Raw genomic sequence first — 17367 nt, 5'->3', positions numbered from 1 at the left:
CTTAAGGGCAAAACAACATATTGAAACTCGGCTGAAGGCCACCCATCAACACAATAATTTTTACGGCTTAAGGTCTTCGATGTAAAATTCGGCTAAAATCCCCATATAAGGAATAACAATCTTACGACTAAAGGGCAAGCCTCTGCTGAAGGCCCAATATAAAAGAATAATGATATCAGGAACATCAATTCAGGATATATAAAAACTCAGCTGAAGGCCACACATTAACCAAATAACTAAAACTCAAAGAGGGAAGTTAGTATGTAATAAACACGGAACAGCGCTCAGAAGTTTCCAAGAGTTGGCCTTAGATTGTGACACTAAGGCCCGTTTAGGTGAGACAGGCAGCCTGTCCAGTGACTTCTTAATCTGGAGGCAACCCAACCGTCAGACAGCTGACTGACCAATCAACCAAATCACTTCCGCTCCGCGCAACCAGCCAAACGACCACAAGATTTCAATACAACGACACACAGAATATTGGCGCCCACAACGACTAACAACACCTCAACTGTCGAACTACATGCTGCACTGGACAGCAACAATGCGACGAGGAAAATACGTGCCTAAAATTACGTCAACGACCAGAGCAGGTAACTGGAACATCAACAACCACAAGGCAGAAGATACCGCTGGTGAACTTCAATAACAGGGAATAAATTAAGTGAAGCTAAATACCACAGGAAGACGGCTGGAGTCTTAGCCGACTTAAGTACACTCATTGTTGCTCGCCGGAATGTCCCAAAAGCGACAACCAGGATCAAACGAAGAAATGTAAACAGTTGAGGCTCGTTAGTAAATGAAGTGAAGAATCAACTTTCATTTCCAAGATCGGTGGACGACCAACTTTGTAGCACTTGCAAGCAGCACCTCACACGCCAGCGGCTCCACCCGACTTCGCGCGACAGGGGCTTGCTTGCTGCTGCACGCCAACCGACCGGCTGGACTGCTGGTCCGTCTGTGACTACTGCTCCGGCGCGACTGCGCTACTGCCGCGTTCCAACTCAACGACTCAGAGTCCGATCTCACCTCACAACACAGCACGACCGGGAAATAATAGCTGTCCAGCAAAGATAATACGGCAGGACAAATATCGATACGCGCTGCTGCTGCCACTCTTGGACAGGCAAGACAGTAATTCAGTGATACCAGTAATTGAAATTTAAAATGACGAGGTGGCCGTATGGTAAAACAAGATGTTACATAATAGATGGCACAAACATGAGCCACGCACAGCTCGTGAAGATAAAATTCGCAATACGCGTGAAATGTCCCCTTCGAAAAATTGTGCATGATTGTGCTTAAACTGACACACAATATTTTTAGCGCAACGCAATCTGACTTTCAATAATCCCTACAAAAGAATGGCCCTGACTAACATTAACCTATACCTTACCTCACTAAAAATCTTCGTTACTCGAACTACTGAATACAGCGAGCGCCACTACTGCCAGCTAAATAAAAGATTCAAACTACGGAAGTCACTAACTACTGATAGGCACAGTTAGCAAATGAAAGATTTTAATAGAGAACAAACAATGTATTTACCTTAATAGTCACAATATACGTATCAGTTCATGACATCCATTCTTACAAATTCCAAAACTCCGCCATCTCTCTCCCCACGTCCACCACTGCTGGCGGCTCACCCCCAACTGCTCAACGCTACGCGCTGTTAGCATCCAGCTGCCGCTGCCCAACACTACAATGGCAGACAACAATGCAAACTAGCCACAGACTGCACACAGCACAGCCAGTGATCTTCATACAGAGCGCTACGTGGCGGCGGAGTTACCAATATAAGAACCTAAACAGCCTACTTACACGCAGAGTGTATACATGATGGCTGATTAATGTTCAGACACCAAAATATCTCGAGAACTGTGTGTCCTATAAGAACGCAGCCAGGGTCAAGTTTGCATGAAGCCCAGGAGCCAACTACAAAATGACACTCCTCACATTATTATTCATTAGATGGCACTGTTGGCGGTATAAATAAGGGAACTTGCATGTTTTCAGATGGGACCCTGTATTCTCAACTTCACATTAGTCGTTCTGTGAGAAAATACGAACAGCTTAGTATTCAATCTCTTTAAATTTTAATTTATTTCGTAAAAACTTGGGGGAGTCCCGCTAGCGCAGTTGTACTTCCTCGAACAAGTCTCTAGTGACATTCGCAATACGTTAAGTCATATTTGTACTTGTTGTCATTCCTTGCTGCACTTCCTCTTTTAAGAAGCCTCTCACAAAGAAATAAGGAGATGTGATATCTGGTGATCTGACAGGCCAGAATGTACAGTGCACCAGCAACCATTGCAGGTTTAATTGTGATCTGGAACCTTACACGCTCCTCGTTTACTGATCGTGCTGGAATCAAATAATTCGATACTCTCGAAGACAGTAATAGTAAATCATTCTCCTGAAAAGGTATACACGTTTGTACAAAAAAATGTAAAGGGGTAATGGGGAGCGTTGCGCAAAAGGTGAGTAAGCTCTGAGGTTCAAATTCTGTTGCAAAAAGAAGAGTGGTTTGTAACATGGAAATTAACTACATGTTTTAAAATTAAATAATGTGTGCTCATGTAAATATCAACATTTTTGCATGTAATAAAACAGCAGGTCCAACGCAGCAACTGTCCAGTACGCCTATGAAAAAAGAAAAAAAAATATGCCATTTAGAACACCTTGAAAATAAAAAGGTAAATAAGGAATAAATGGATGATGACTATGGAAGGGTATCGCTGTCAGATTTTTTTAAAAATTTAAATCAATACTTTTGTGAAGTGACAAATGAATATTTTAGCATTTCCTTTGTTAGTCTTTGTTCTGCCAAGCAGCGATGGATATATCGATCAACGTGATAGGGATCTTTAATGTCAGTTGCTTCGAAACAGATGAGATCAGAGGTGGGTTTCAGATTAAAACAGGCGTCAGACAAGATGTTGTTGTTTAACCACCACTCACCAGACGTTTAGTGAACTCCTAGAAGTGAATGTAGTGTGCAGTTTACGTACGGTATATTGCACTCAGCCATTGAGGGCCTTTTTGTGTTACGTTGCATGCAGTATTGCAGACTTCATTATTCAAGAAGTCACAAAGATAAGTAAACCCTTTTAACTCATTTGTGTGACTTTGTCTCTAGTTTGTAGGAGTGTTGTATCACCTTTGTCCTATCCTGTTACCTGACCCTGGGGCATAGCTGTGTAATAGTGCCACGGAGTAATTGTCTTAGGGGCGTACTGCACCACAAGCCGTTTCACGAACTCACAAAGTCGGCCTAGCGTAACAACAGTGGCAGCTCGGCCTCCACAGCGGTAGCGACGAGGCCTTTGCAAAACTGGCTCCGAGGGTTTACAAAAGCATGTCGCTGAAAAACCGTGCAATATGTGTCCGACCTGTAACTTCGTATGCGATCAAGTACTGTCTATCAATAGAAACAGCTCTGACTGAAAAGATCAAATTAAGTGAGAGAAGAACATCTGACCAGATATATGCCCGAATCTGGAAGATGGCAAGTTTTGGAGACGCCAAAATTCAGAACGCTGGTGGCACACACTCATAGATGGGTAGGTTTTTATGGACATGTGGAAATATTAGCTCATAATAGACTCCACAATCATATACTCACTTGATGATTAAACAAAAGAGGGTGCATCATGTTGATCAAAGAGCAACAGAAGGACATAAAGAGACCTTATGTAAACAGCCGGGAGAATGTAAGACAAGCCCATATTTCTTATCAACTTTGAAAGAATAAAGCCGGTACACTCTGATCTGACGGAAAAAGAAGTGATCCAATGTTTGAATTCCCAAGGGATCAAACTGCTGAGGTCGTCGGTCCCTAGACTTACACATTACTTAAACTAACGTTTGCTACGAACACACACACACACACACACACACACACGCACACACACACACACACACACACACACATGCCTGAGGGAGAATTCGAACCTCCGACGTGAGGGGCCGCGCAATCCGTGACATGGCGCTACAACCCGCGGGGCACGAGAAAAGAGACTGTGACAATACAGGAAAACAAACAAAAAAAAAAACAAAAAAAAAATGCTTAGTTTGAACAAACGTGCTACAAGTAGGTCTATTTGGAAGAACAAGAAGTGACTGTTGACACGCCAGTTCATCATCACACAAGAAAGACGATAGTTTGTGTTTTTCATTATTATTTTTTTTATTTTGTTTCTGTTATCAGCCGTTTCTGTTATCTTCTCATTCAAGTACATCTGTCCTCTTAAGACACCCATACATTCAACTTACATCCCTCACCATAGTAACGTTGCTCCTTTTCTGTAGTACTCTCCTAGTCTCCCCTTCTCCCTCTCTCTTTTCGGTGTCATTCCAATACTCTCCTTGACCAACGTACCTTTTAAACTCATTTGTGTGATTTTGTTACTAATTTATTAGAGTGTTTCAGCCTTCAGTACTCTATTTCTTCAAAAACATAATTTTTATGTCTTTATTAACTTTTCGGCGTAGTCTCCATATTCGATAACTTCTCGTCATGAAATCATTTTCCAACGTTGCCAGTTTTCGTCTGTGTTTCTACTCCATACAGAAATATTCTTCAATAGCTGTCCATACGTTTTCTTTGTCGTCATTTTTGTCACCATAACATGGAATCTATTATCTGAGTTGTTATATCCTTCTCTACACATTAAAACGCCTACATTCATCATAATAACCGTTAGTTTCCTCTTTTACTTCAATATCTATTTTTTGCTGCCGCATCGTCTGAGATTTTGGATTCCTCGAAAATTCTTTTTGTGTCGTATTTTTTACGTAATACCAGTACCTTGCCCTCATTGTCTCATTATGTTACATCTACTTGATCGTGCCTACTGCCGCCAAGCCTTTTTTTCCCTCGGTAATTTTAATCCCCTACATTTCTTTCGACTATCAAATTAACGACTCGTTGATGCCTTGGGATGTCAAGCTATCGATTCTTTTAGCCAAGTTGTGCCTTAAATTTCTTTTCTCCCCACTTCGATTCAGTACGTCCTCATAACTTATCCGATCTGTCCGTCTAACCTTAAACATCCTCCCTTAACAACACAATTCGAAATCTTCTTTTCCTTCTTGTCTGAATTGCACATCGTAGACGTTTCTCTTCAGTACGTGGCTACTCTCTGGACACATACTTTCAAAAATGACTTCCAAACATCTGAAAATATATTCTGTGTTAGCAAATTTCTCTTTTCTTGCTACTGCTTGTCTCCTTTTTATGTCCTCTCTACTTCAGACATAGGCGTTTACTTCCCTGCAACGCATATTCTCGTTTTAGTGACACATTTCCTATCTAATTCTATCCACGTAACCTGATTTAATTCGACTACATTCCATTACCTTTGTATTACATCTTTTGGTGTTCACCTTTAATCTGTTGCTAAGACAGAAGAGCAGTTGAACGTAATAGATATTAAGTCCCGTGACGTTATTATCAGCAAACCTCAAATATTTTAATTCTTCTTCTTGAACTTAAATTCCCTTCCAAACTTTCTTACTACTTGGTCAGTGTATAGAATTAATAACCTCAGGGATAGACAACCACCGTGTCCCATTTTCTTCTCATCTGCTGTCTTCCTTTCATGTCCTTAGACTCTTCGCAGTGTCCAGCCACACTGATGTGACCACCGTCTATGTTAGACCTCAATGTGCAATACTCACTCACAGAAGGCAGATGGAAGCACTAGCAATGGAGGGTATACAGGGTGGTCCATTGATGGTGACTGGGCCAAATATCTGACGAAATAAGCGTCAAACGAAAAAACTACAATGAACGAAACTCGTCTAGCTTGAAGGGGGAAACCAGATGGCGCTATGGTTGACCCGCTAGATGGCGCTGCCATGGGTCAAACGGATATCAACTGCGTTTCTTTTTTTAAACAGGAACCCCCATTTTTATTACATATTCGTGTAGTACGTAAAGAAATATGAATGTTTTAGTTAGACCACTTTTTTTGCTTTCTTATAGATGGCGCTGTAATAGTCACAAACGTATAAGTACGTTGTATCACGTAACATTCCGCCAGTGCGGACGGTATATGCTTCGTGATACATTACCCGTGCTAAAATGGACTGTTTACCAATTGCGGAAAGGGTGGATATCGTGTTGATGTATGGCTATTGAGATCAAAATGGCCATCAGGCGTGTGCTATGTATGCTGCTCGGTATCCTGGACGTTATTTAAGGAAACAGAAAGTGTTCAGCGACATGTGAAACGTCAACCACGACCTGCAACAAGCGATAATGCCCAAGTAGGTGTTTTAGCTGCTGTCGCGGCTAATTCGCACATCAGTAGCAGACAAATAGCGCGAAAATCAGGAATTTCAAAAACGTCGGTGTTGAGAATGCTACATCAACATCGGTTGCACCCGTACCATATTTCTATACACCAGAAATTGCATGGCGGCGACTTTGAACGTCGTGTACAGTTCTGCCACTGGGCACAAGAGAAATTACGGGACGATGACAGATTTTATGAACGCGTTTTATTTAGCGTCATTCACCAACAGCGGTAACGTAAACCGGCACAATATGCACTATAGGGCAACGGAAAACTCACGATGGCTGCGGCAAGTGGAACATCAGCGACCTTGGCAGGTTAATGTATGGTGCGGCATTATGGGAGGAAGGATAATTGGCCCCCATTTTATTGATGGCAATCTAAATGGTGCAATGTATGCTGATTTCCTACGCAATGTTCTACCGATGTTACTAAGAGATGTTTCACAGTATGACAGAATGGCGATGTACTTCCAAGATGATGGATGTCCGGCACAAAGCTCGCGTGCTGTTGAAGCGGTATTGAATAGCATATTTCGTGACAGATGGATTGGTCGTCGAAGCACCATACCATGGCCCGCACGTTCACCGGATCTGACGTCCACGGATTTCTTTCTGTGGGGAAAGTTGAAGGATATTTGCTATCGTGATCCACCGACAACGCCTGCAACATGCATCAGCGCATTGTCAGTGCATGTGCGAACATTACGGAAAGCGAACTACTCGCTGTTGAGAAGAATGTCGTTACACGTATTGCAAAATGCATTGAGGTTGACGGACATCATTTTGAGCATGTATTGCATTAATGTGGTATTTACAGCATGCGTTCTCAGAAATGATAAGTTCACAAAGGTACATGTATCACGTTGGAACAACCGAAATAAAATGTTCAAACGTACCTACTTTCTGTATTTTAATTTAAAAAATCTACCTGTTACCAACTGTTCATCTAAAATTATGAGCCGTATGTTTGTGACTATTACAGCGCCTTCTATCACAAAGCGAAAAAAGTGGTCCATCTAAAACATTCATATTTCTTTACGTACTTCACGAATATGTAATAAAAAATGGGGTTTCCTATTTTTTAAAAAACCAGTTGATATCCGTTTGACCTATGGCAGCGCCATCTAGCGGGCCAACCATAGCGCCATCTGGTTTCCCCCTTCAAGCTATACAAGTTTCATTCTTCGTATTTTTTTTCGTTTGATGCTTATTTCGTGAGATATTTGGCCCGGTCACTATCAATGGATGACCCTGTATAAAGCATGGCTGGGGGACGCGGAAGACAGTGGAGCCGTTGTCATAATGCGGAAAAGGAGCGAGTTATGTGTCGTGCAAAAGTCCATGATCAAAGGCCTTTGGCCCAAGGGTGGAAGCATTTACTAAACGACTAAGCCTGTTAACTGTTCGCGTGCTGACTTAAGTACACCGCGCACGACAAAATGGCGCTATCCGTAACGGACGCCGAGATAACTGTGGTGCACCATTGCCCATACATAACAAGGGCGAACGACGGCTACGAACATGCGTACGGGCGAATAGAAGCGTAATTGTCCAGCTGCTGACCGCGCGAATGAAGCAACGCGCTGTCAACGGCGTTTCCTCAATGATAGCGAGGCCAACGTTGCTGCGTATGGACCTCTGCAGTACGCACCTGGTTCGACCACCCATGTTGGCTGCTTTTCATCGACGACAAAAGCTGTAATTTGCACGTCGGTGCGCACGGGGTCCCGGGTTCGATTCCTCTGCGGGGTCAGGGATTTTTCCTTTCTCGAGATGACTGGGTGTTGTTGTATTGTCTTCATAATCATAATTCATCCCCATTACGGTCGGAGAAAGGCAATGGCAAACCACCTCCGCCATGACCTTTCCTAGTACGGCCATGCGGGTCTCCCGCATCGTTCCTTACGTTCGTCGGAGTAAGGGACCTCATCATCATCATCATCATCATCATCATCATCATCATCATCATCACCGCAACTAGACGTCCACAGAATGGCGACAGGTGGCCTTTTCAGCTGAATCACTCTTTATGCTCTATAGGACGCACGATCGTTGCCGTGTGTGGCGTGAAACTTCTGAAAGCAAACAACCTGCAACAACTGTCAAAATGGTCCAGGCGGGGAGAGGGAGCATTATGGCCTGGGGAATGTTTCCGTGGCAATCCCTGGGTGAAATCGTCGTTCTGAAAAGCACAATGGATCAACACAATTATGCATCTGTCCTAGGGGGTCATCTTCAGCCTTCTGACAGGTAGTCGCATCAATATGACTGGACAGTGTAACTGCAGCCCTGTCTAACGTTGCCAACTTCAGAATTTGAAACAGCGCATTAGAGTCAACATAGGACAAAGCCTTCTCTAAATTAATGTATGTTATATTAAAAAAAGTGTGCGACGTGCGTGCCGCTAAAACTCAGAAACGAGTCCTTGTACGATCGAGGGAATTATATGGTGTGGTAGCCCTCTATCCCCCATCCAGGAAGTATGTTTCCTTTTTACGTGAAAGGCGTGCTTTTGAAGATACAAGGACTGGGAAGCTTCGCTCTTTAGAAATTTCTAGAACATTCTAGAGTATTCGAAAGCATTCCACAACATTCCAGAATGTTTCACAATGATCCTGGATGTTCTGGAATGTTCTTGAATAGCCTGGAACATGCTTAAAGATTCCAGAATGTTCGGCAATATTCCGAAACAACCAAAATACTTGTGTAACATTTCAGAACAATCTCTAATGTTGGGAAATGTTCTGGGCATTGTGGACCACTAGAAGCCTTTTTGGTAAATTCCGGAATTTGCCACTGGTGGGGCTACCTGCCGGTAGGTTTACATAAAGCAAGACCTGTTCTGGGTTCGAACTTCAGTTTCTTATCAGTGACGAAGGTAGCCCATTGAGTGAAGAAAAACAAAGAGTGAAGTGTGAGTAGTCAACGTGATACAGTGACTGAATATAAATCGAAAATAAAAAGTGGAAAGTGTTTGGCGTGTACTTAGTATACCTGTTAATGTGTTGTTGTGGTCTTCAGTCCTGAGACTGGTGTGATGCAACTCACCATGCTACTCTATCCTGTGCAAGCTTCTTCATCTCCCAGTACCTACTGCAACCTGCATCCTTCTAAATCTGCTTGGTGTATTCAAGTCTTGGTCTCCCTCTACGATTTTTACCCTCCACGCTGCCCTCCAGTACTAAATTGGTGATTCCTTGATGCCTCAGAACATGTCCTACCAATCGATCCCTTCTTCTAGTCAAGTTGTGCCACAAACTTCTCTTCTCCCGAATCCTCCTCAATACCTCCTCATTAGTTATGTGATCTACCCATCTAGTCTTCAGCATCCTTCTGTAGCACCACATTTCGAAAGCTTCTATTTTCTTCTTGTCTAAACTATTTATCGTCCATCTTCTTCAGAAAAGCTATCCTTGCCATTGCCAGTCTACATTTTATATCCTCTCTACTTCGACCATCATCAGTTATTTTGCTCCCCAAATAGCAAAACTCATTTACTACTTGAAAGCGACTCATTTCGTAATGTAATACGCGCAGCAATCGGGGTGCCAAATGAGGCATAAAACAACTGGGCACCACACCACTGACATAGATACATTGATAGGAGGAACGGCCTTTTAGCTATGAATGGAAACAAATGGTCTCTATAAAAGTAGATTTACTGACTTTGATCATGGCAGTTCCCCACTGACATCTTAAAAATGTGGTGTCACCGTCAGACACCACACTTGCTAGGTGGTAGGCTTTAAAACGGCCGCGGTCCATTAGTATACGTCGGACCCGCGTGTCGCCACTATCAGTGACTGCAGACCGAGCGCCGCCACACGGCAGGTCTAGAGAGACTTCCTAGCACTCGCCCCAGTTGTACAGCCGACTTTGCTAGCGATGGTTCACTGACTTCTACGCTCTCATTTGCCGAGATGATAGTTAGCATAGCATTCAGCTACGTTATTTGCTACGACCTAGCAAGGCGTCAAATTAATGGATTAAAGTGAAGTATCAAAGTAGCTACGTCCGCTTTCTGAATTGTAACTCCTTGTCTTGTTCCTGACCTCGGGTGACTAGAGTCCTTTCCTCCTCACGCCAGCCTGCGTGAGCTAAAACGCGTGGATTTCGGCCTCCTCTAGTAACACGGTGTTGGCTCTTCTGCCAACACAACGAAAAAGAACCATTAACAATCAGAGAAAGTAATACATTTCAAAGTATAACATTCGCACGGCTGGGTAGGGAGGACAATGCGGAGTTATGTTAAAAATACGAAGACTTGGCATGTGACTACAAAAATTGTTAGTTAATAGTAGTATGTGCACGGAAAGACGCATGGGTTTAGAAAGCATCGTTCGTGCGAAACACAGCTTGCTCTTTTCTCACATGATATACTGAGACCTATGGATAAAGAGCAACGGACAGATTCCATATTTCTAGATTTCCTGAAAGCATTTGACGCGGTGCTCCATTGCAGGCTGTTAATGAAGACACGAACATACGGAATAAGTTAACTGATATGTGAGTGGTTCGAAGACTTCTTAATGGAACCCAGTATCTCGTCCTCGACGGCGAGTGTTCATCAGAGACAAAGGTACCGTCAGGAGTGCCCCAGGAAAGTATGACAGGACTGCTGTTGTTTTCTATAATCATACACTACAGGCAATTAAAATTGCTACACCAAGAAGAAACGCAGATGATAAACGGGTATTCATTGGACAAATATATTATACTAGAACTGACATGAAGATTAAATTTTCACTCAATTTGGGTGCATAGATCCTGAGAAATCAGTACCCAGAACAACCACCTCTGGCCGTAATAACGGCCTTGACACGCCTAGACATTGAGTCAAACGGAGCTTGGACGGCGTGTACAGGGACAGGTGCCCATGCAGCTTCAACACGATACCACGATTCATCAGGAGTAGTCACTGGCGTATTGTGACGAGCCAGTTGCTCGGTCACCATTGACCAGACGTTTTCGATTGGTGAGAGATCTGGAGGATGTGCTGGCCAGGGCAGCAGTCGAACATTTTCTGTATCCAGAAAGGCCCGTACATGACCTGCAGCATGTGGGTGCATTACCCTGCTGAAATGTAGGGTTTTGCAGGGATCGAATGAAGGGTGGAGCCAAGGGTCGTAACACATCTGACATGTAACGTCCACTGTTCAAAGTGCCGTCAATGTGAACAAGAGGTGACTGACAACCCATACCATCACGCCGCGTGATACGCCAGTATGGCGATGATAAATACACGCTTCCAATGTGCATTCATCGCGATGTCGCCAAACACGGATGTGACCATCATGATGCTGTAAACAGAAACTGAATTCATCCGAAAAATGACGTTTTGCCATTCGTGCACCCAGGTTCGTCGTTGAGTACACCATCGCAGGCGCTCCTGTCTGTGATGCAGCGTCAAGGGTAACCGCAGCCATGGTCTCCGAGCTGATAGTCCATGGTGCTGCAAACGTCATCGAACTGTTAGTGCAGATGGTTGTTGTCTTGCAAACGTCCCCGTCTGTTGACTCAGGGATCGAGACGTGGCTGCACGATGCGTTACAGCCATGCGAATAAGATGCCTGTCATCTCGACTGCTAGTAATACGAGGCCGTTGGGATCCAGAACGGCGTTCCGTATTACCTTCCTGAACCCACCGATTCCATATTCTGCTAACAGTCGTTGGATCTCGACCAATGCGAGCAGCAATGTCTCGATACGATAAACCGCAATCGCGATAGGCTACAATCCGAAAACGTGATGGTACGCATTTCTCCTCCTTACACGAGGCAACGCCTGTCAACTGCTGTTTTCTGTATTAGAAATCGGTTGGAAACTTTCCTTATGTGAGCACGTTGTAGGTTTCGCCACCGGCGCCAACCTTGCGTGAATGCTCTGAAAAGCTAATCATTTGCATGTCACAGCATCTTCTTCCTGTCGGTTAAATTTCGCGTCTGTAGCGTCATCTTCGTGGTATAGCAATATTAATTGCCAGTAGTGTAGTTGATTTGGCTGACAGGGTGGACAGCGATCTGTGTTTGTTTGCTGATGTTGTCGGGATGTACGGTAAGGTGTCGAAGTTGTGTGACTACGAAGATTCAAGACAAAATATCTAATTGGTGTGATCATTGGTAGCTAGCCCTAAGTGTGTAGAAATATAAGTTAAAGTGGATTAGTAAGAAGACACAGTGTTACTAGTGTCTTGCTTGACACAGTCAGGTCGTTTAAATAGGCCGATATGGGATGGAGCGAGCATGTGAGAACTGCGGTTGGGAAGGCGAATGGTCGACTTCAGTTTTTTGGGAGAATTTTAGGAAAGAGTGGTTCACCTGTAAAGGAGAATGCATATAGGACGCTGGTGCGGCCCATTTTTGACTTCTGCTCGAGTGTTTGGGATCCGTGCCAGGTCGGATTGAAGTAAGTCATCGGAGCAGTTCAGAGGAGTGCTGCTAGATTTGTCACTGGTAGGTTCTAACATCACAAAAAGCGTTACGGAGATGCTATGGGAACTCAAATTGGTATCCCTGGAGGGATGGCGACGTTCTTTTCCAGACACACTATTGAGAAAATTTAGAGAACATTTTAAGCTGACTGCCGCCAACACACAGCACGAAGATACGAGAAAATAAGGCTCATACGGGGTTATACAGACAGTCGTTCTCCGCTCGCTCTACATGCGAGTGGAACAGGAATGGAAATGGCATGCGTATCGAAATACGGAATCATGTAAACATGTAGTATACGGCCTTGCGATCCGCAACGCCTATATAAGACGATTGTCTGGCGCAGTTGTTAGATCGGTTACTGCTACTACAATGGTAGGCTGTCACGATTTACGTGAATTTGAACGTATTGTTCTAGTTGCTGGACGAGCGATGGGACACATCATCTCCGAGGTAATGATGAAGTGGAGACTTTCCCGTACAACCATTTCATGAGTGTACCGTGAATATCAGGAATCCGGAAAACATCAAATCTCCGACAGCGCTGCGCCTGGAAAACATCTTGCAAGAACGGTGCCAACGACGACTGAAGAGAATCGTCCATCGTGTTAAAAGTGCAACCCTTCTGCAAATTGATGCAGATGTGCGGGCATCGGTGGCCGAGCGGTTCTAGGCGCCTCAGTCCGGAACCGCTCCTCGGACATGGATGTGTGTGATGTCCTTAGGTTAGTTGGGTCTAAGAAGTTCTACGTTCTAGGGGACAGATGACCTCAGATGTTAAGTCCCATAGTGCACAGAACCGTTCGAACAATTTTTTTGAGCTGCAGATGTCACCGGTGGCCCATCAACAAATGTTGGTGTGCGAACCATTCAACGAACCATCGTCGACATTGATTTTCGGAGCCGAAGTCGCACTCGTGTACCATCGATAACTGCACGACACAGAGCTTTACGCATCGCCTGGGACCATCAACACGAACATTGGTCTATTGATGACTGGAAGCGTATGGCCTGGTCCCACGAGTCCCTTTCCAAATTGCATCGAGCGACTGGGCGTGTGCGGATATGGAGACCATGAAACCATGGACCTTGCATGTCAGCAGGGGACTGTTCAAGCTGGTGGAGTCTCTGTAATGGTGTGAGGTGTGTGCAGTGGAAGTGCTATGGGACCCCTGATACGTCTAGATACGACTCTGACAGGTGACACATATGTAGGCATCCTGTCTGATCACCTACATCCATTCATGTCAATTGTGCATTCCAACGAACGTCGGCAGTTCCAGTAGGAAAATGCGTCACACCACAAGTCCAAAATTGCTGCGAACTCTTCTGAGTTCAAACACTCCCGATCGCTACCAAACACCCGAGACATGAATATTATTGAGCATATCTAGGATGCCTTGGAACGCGCTGCTCAGAAGAGATCTCCACCCGATCATACTCTTACGGATTTATGGACACACCTGCACGATTTATGGTGTCAGTCCCTTCAGACCTTTGTCGATCCCATGCCACGTCGTGCTGCGGTACTTCTACGTGCTCGCGGGGGCCCAACACGATATTAGGCAGGTGTACCAGTTTCTTTGGCTCTTCAGTTTACATGTACATGTAAATCTAGTGAGAGTGAAGAGAACACCATGATATGGGCAAAAACCCACGTCAGGAGCATCAAGATGAATGCATAACTTTAAGATCACGTACTCGGCTCGGCGTATTTGGCCCTTCTTACTGAAGCATACGGAGCGCGAATTACAGTACTGGCCATTAAAATTGCTACACCACGAAGATGACGTGCTACAGACGCGAAATTTAACCGACAGGAAAAAGATGCTGTGGTATGCAAATGATTAGCTTTTCAGAGCATTCACACAAGGTTGGCGCCGGTGGCGAAACCTACAATGTGCTCACATAAGGAAAGTTTCCAACCGATTTCTCATAGAGAAAACAGCAGTTGACAGGCTTTGCTTGGTAAAACGATGTTGTGATGCCTCGTGTAAGGAGCATGAATGCGTACCATCACGTTTCCGACTTTGATAAAGGTCGGATTGTAGCCTATCGCGATTGCGGTTTATCGTATCGCGACATTGCTGCTCGCGTTGGTCGAGATCCAATGACTGTTAGCAGAATATGGAATCGGTGGGTTCAGGAGGGTAATACGGAACGCCGAGCTGGATCCCTACGGCCTAGTATCACTAGCAGTCGAGATGACAGGAATCTTATCCGCATGGCTGTAACTGACTGTGCAGTACCTCTCGATCCCTCAGTCTACAGATGGAGATGTTTGCAAGACAACAACCATCTGCACAAACAGTTCGACGACGTTTGCAGCAGCATGGACTATCAGCGCGGAGCCTATGGCTGCGGTTACCCTTGACGCTACATAACAGACAGGTGCGCCTGCAATGGTGTAGTCAACGAGGAACCTGGGTGCACGAATGGGAGAACGACGTTTTTTTCGGATGAATCTAGGTTATGTTTACAGCAACATGACGGTCACATCCGTGTTTGGCGACATCGCGGTGAACGCACATTGCAAGCGTGTATTCGTCATCGCCATACTGGCGTATCACCCGGCGTAATACTATGGGGTGCCATTAGTTACAGGTGTCGGTCACCTCTTGTTCGCACTGACGGCACTTTGAGCAGTGGACGGTACATTTCAGTTGTGTTACGATCCGTGACTCTACCCTTCATTCGATCCCTGCGAAACCCTATATTTCAGCAGGATAATGCATGACCGCATGTTGCAGGTCCTGTGTAGTCCTTTCTGGATACAGAAAATGTTTTGCTGCTGCTCCAGCCAGCACGTTCTCCAGATCTCTCACCAATTGAAAACGTCTGGTCAATGGTGACCGAGCAACTGGCTCGTAACAATGCGCCAGTCACTACTCTTGATGAACTGTGGTATCGTGTTGAAGCTGCATGGGCAGCTGTACCTGTACACGCCATCCAAGCTGTGTTTGACTCAATACCCAGGCGTATGAAGGCCGTTATTACGGCTAGAGGTGGTTGCTCTGGGTACTGATTTCTCAGGATCTATGCACCCAAATTGCGTGAAAATGTAATCACATGGCAGTTGTAGTATAAATTTTTGTCCAATGAATACCCGTTTATCTTCTGCATTTCTTCTTGGTGCAGCAATTTTAATGGCCAGTAGTGTAAATAGCTGCCGGCGGCAGCAGTGGTAGGAGAATGCGGGTGCTGCCGTCTCTTTGTACTCGGTGCCCGACTACAGACGCCCTACCGGCGGCAGCAAAGCTCATCAATCATTCCTGCTGTCCTTATGCAAAGTTGTTAAACTCTACAAAATGCTGAACACAAGTGTTTACTGTTCAGAACTCTAAGACCAAGTCATTATTGTAAGGAAACCTAGCTCGAAGAGCCGTCTGGAACTCGGCAGGCAGTCTTGCTGCCAGCGCTTTAAATCATCCTCCAGTGAGTTCTGAAATTCCCACTTTCGACAAATGAATACGTAACAGCGTTAGACGATTTCCTACCCATTTCTATCTCATTATAGGGTCAGTTCCACAAGAAAATGTACTCCATAATTTTCAAGTTTAACGTCCGCAGCGACATCTCTGGTAGTGGTCTCGAATGTGTATTCAGTGCGATTTTGCACAGTGTATAGATAAACGGTGTGAGAGTCGAACCTTTTGTTTTGTCGGTTGCAGTTTAAAATGTGTGTGCAGAATGTCTGAAGCGTCACGAGGGTGTGTTTATTGTAACTCATCCAAATGGACCAAAGCTTTCACATGGAGCTATTGCTAAAATTCCTGGACAGTCAAAGATATTTGTTGTGAAGTGGGTGAAACGATATTTAGAGGCTGAAAACGTAGACGGTTTACCGGAGAGAGGGCTAAGGTGTCAAGCTATAATAGATAATAACGGCGGTTGGATTAACTATTAGGTAATTATGCACTTAGTAATAACATCTATTTTCTTGTCAACATATATTTAAAACAGTGACTTTTATTTCGTACAGATAACGGCGTAGAGTTTCTTGTAGAACTCAACTGTACTTCACCCAGTCGGTCAGAAGCGGCAAGAAAGAGCCAGGAGGCTTCTCCTACTCCATGACATATCTATGAAACTGAAGAATGAAAAACTTGCAGATAGGCACTGTACGAAAGTGCAGCCTCTTCACAAAATGACACCATGACCCAATCGCTGTATTCTAAAATTTTAAACCAAGCGTTGCTCCGAAACGTTGTAACGAACATTCACACGTCCCAAGGGAAGCCATATCTGCTAGTGTTCTCTCATCTGGCTAAAAGACTTTTACGAGGAATTCCGTGTTCTGCTGATCTCCCGCAGATCGGGGAGGGGGAATGAGAAGGCTCTCTATGTACAGATGACGCCTGCCCAAAGCATAACAGTTTTATAGTGGCAAAGTTCTCTTAAACGGAGCCTTTTTCGAAACTTCCACCAACTATACAGGAAAGGCAGAAGAACAAACAGTGAAACGAAAAACAGCCACCGGCAATGCTAATCCGTTCCGCAATTACAGAGAGTGCAACTGAACCACTATTCGATCATGGGAATTTGCACATCGTCCTCCGAAATATGTTCTAGGGGACTGATGACCTCAGATGTTAAGTCCCATAGTGCTCAGAGCCACTAACTTACATA

At 44.5% G+C, this 17367-nt stretch overlaps 1 protein-coding gene across 8 annotated transcripts in view; it reads left to right on the top strand.

Moving 5' to 3' along the window:
* Positions 1-17367, top strand: part of LOC126365747 (adipokinetic hormone/corazonin-related peptide receptor variant I-like) — a 1043803-nt gene that overhangs the window by 493260 nt on the left and 533176 nt on the right. The window lies entirely within an intron of this gene.

The sequence above is a fragment of the Schistocerca gregaria genome, chromosome 4, assembly GCF_023897955.1.
Source record: "Schistocerca gregaria isolate iqSchGreg1 chromosome 4, iqSchGreg1.2, whole genome shotgun sequence".
NCBI classification, from domain to species: domain Eukaryota; kingdom Metazoa; phylum Arthropoda; class Insecta; order Orthoptera; family Acrididae; genus Schistocerca; species Schistocerca gregaria.
The sequence above is the reverse complement of the archived record's forward strand: the minus strand, read 5'-3'. Positions and strand labels throughout refer to the sequence as shown.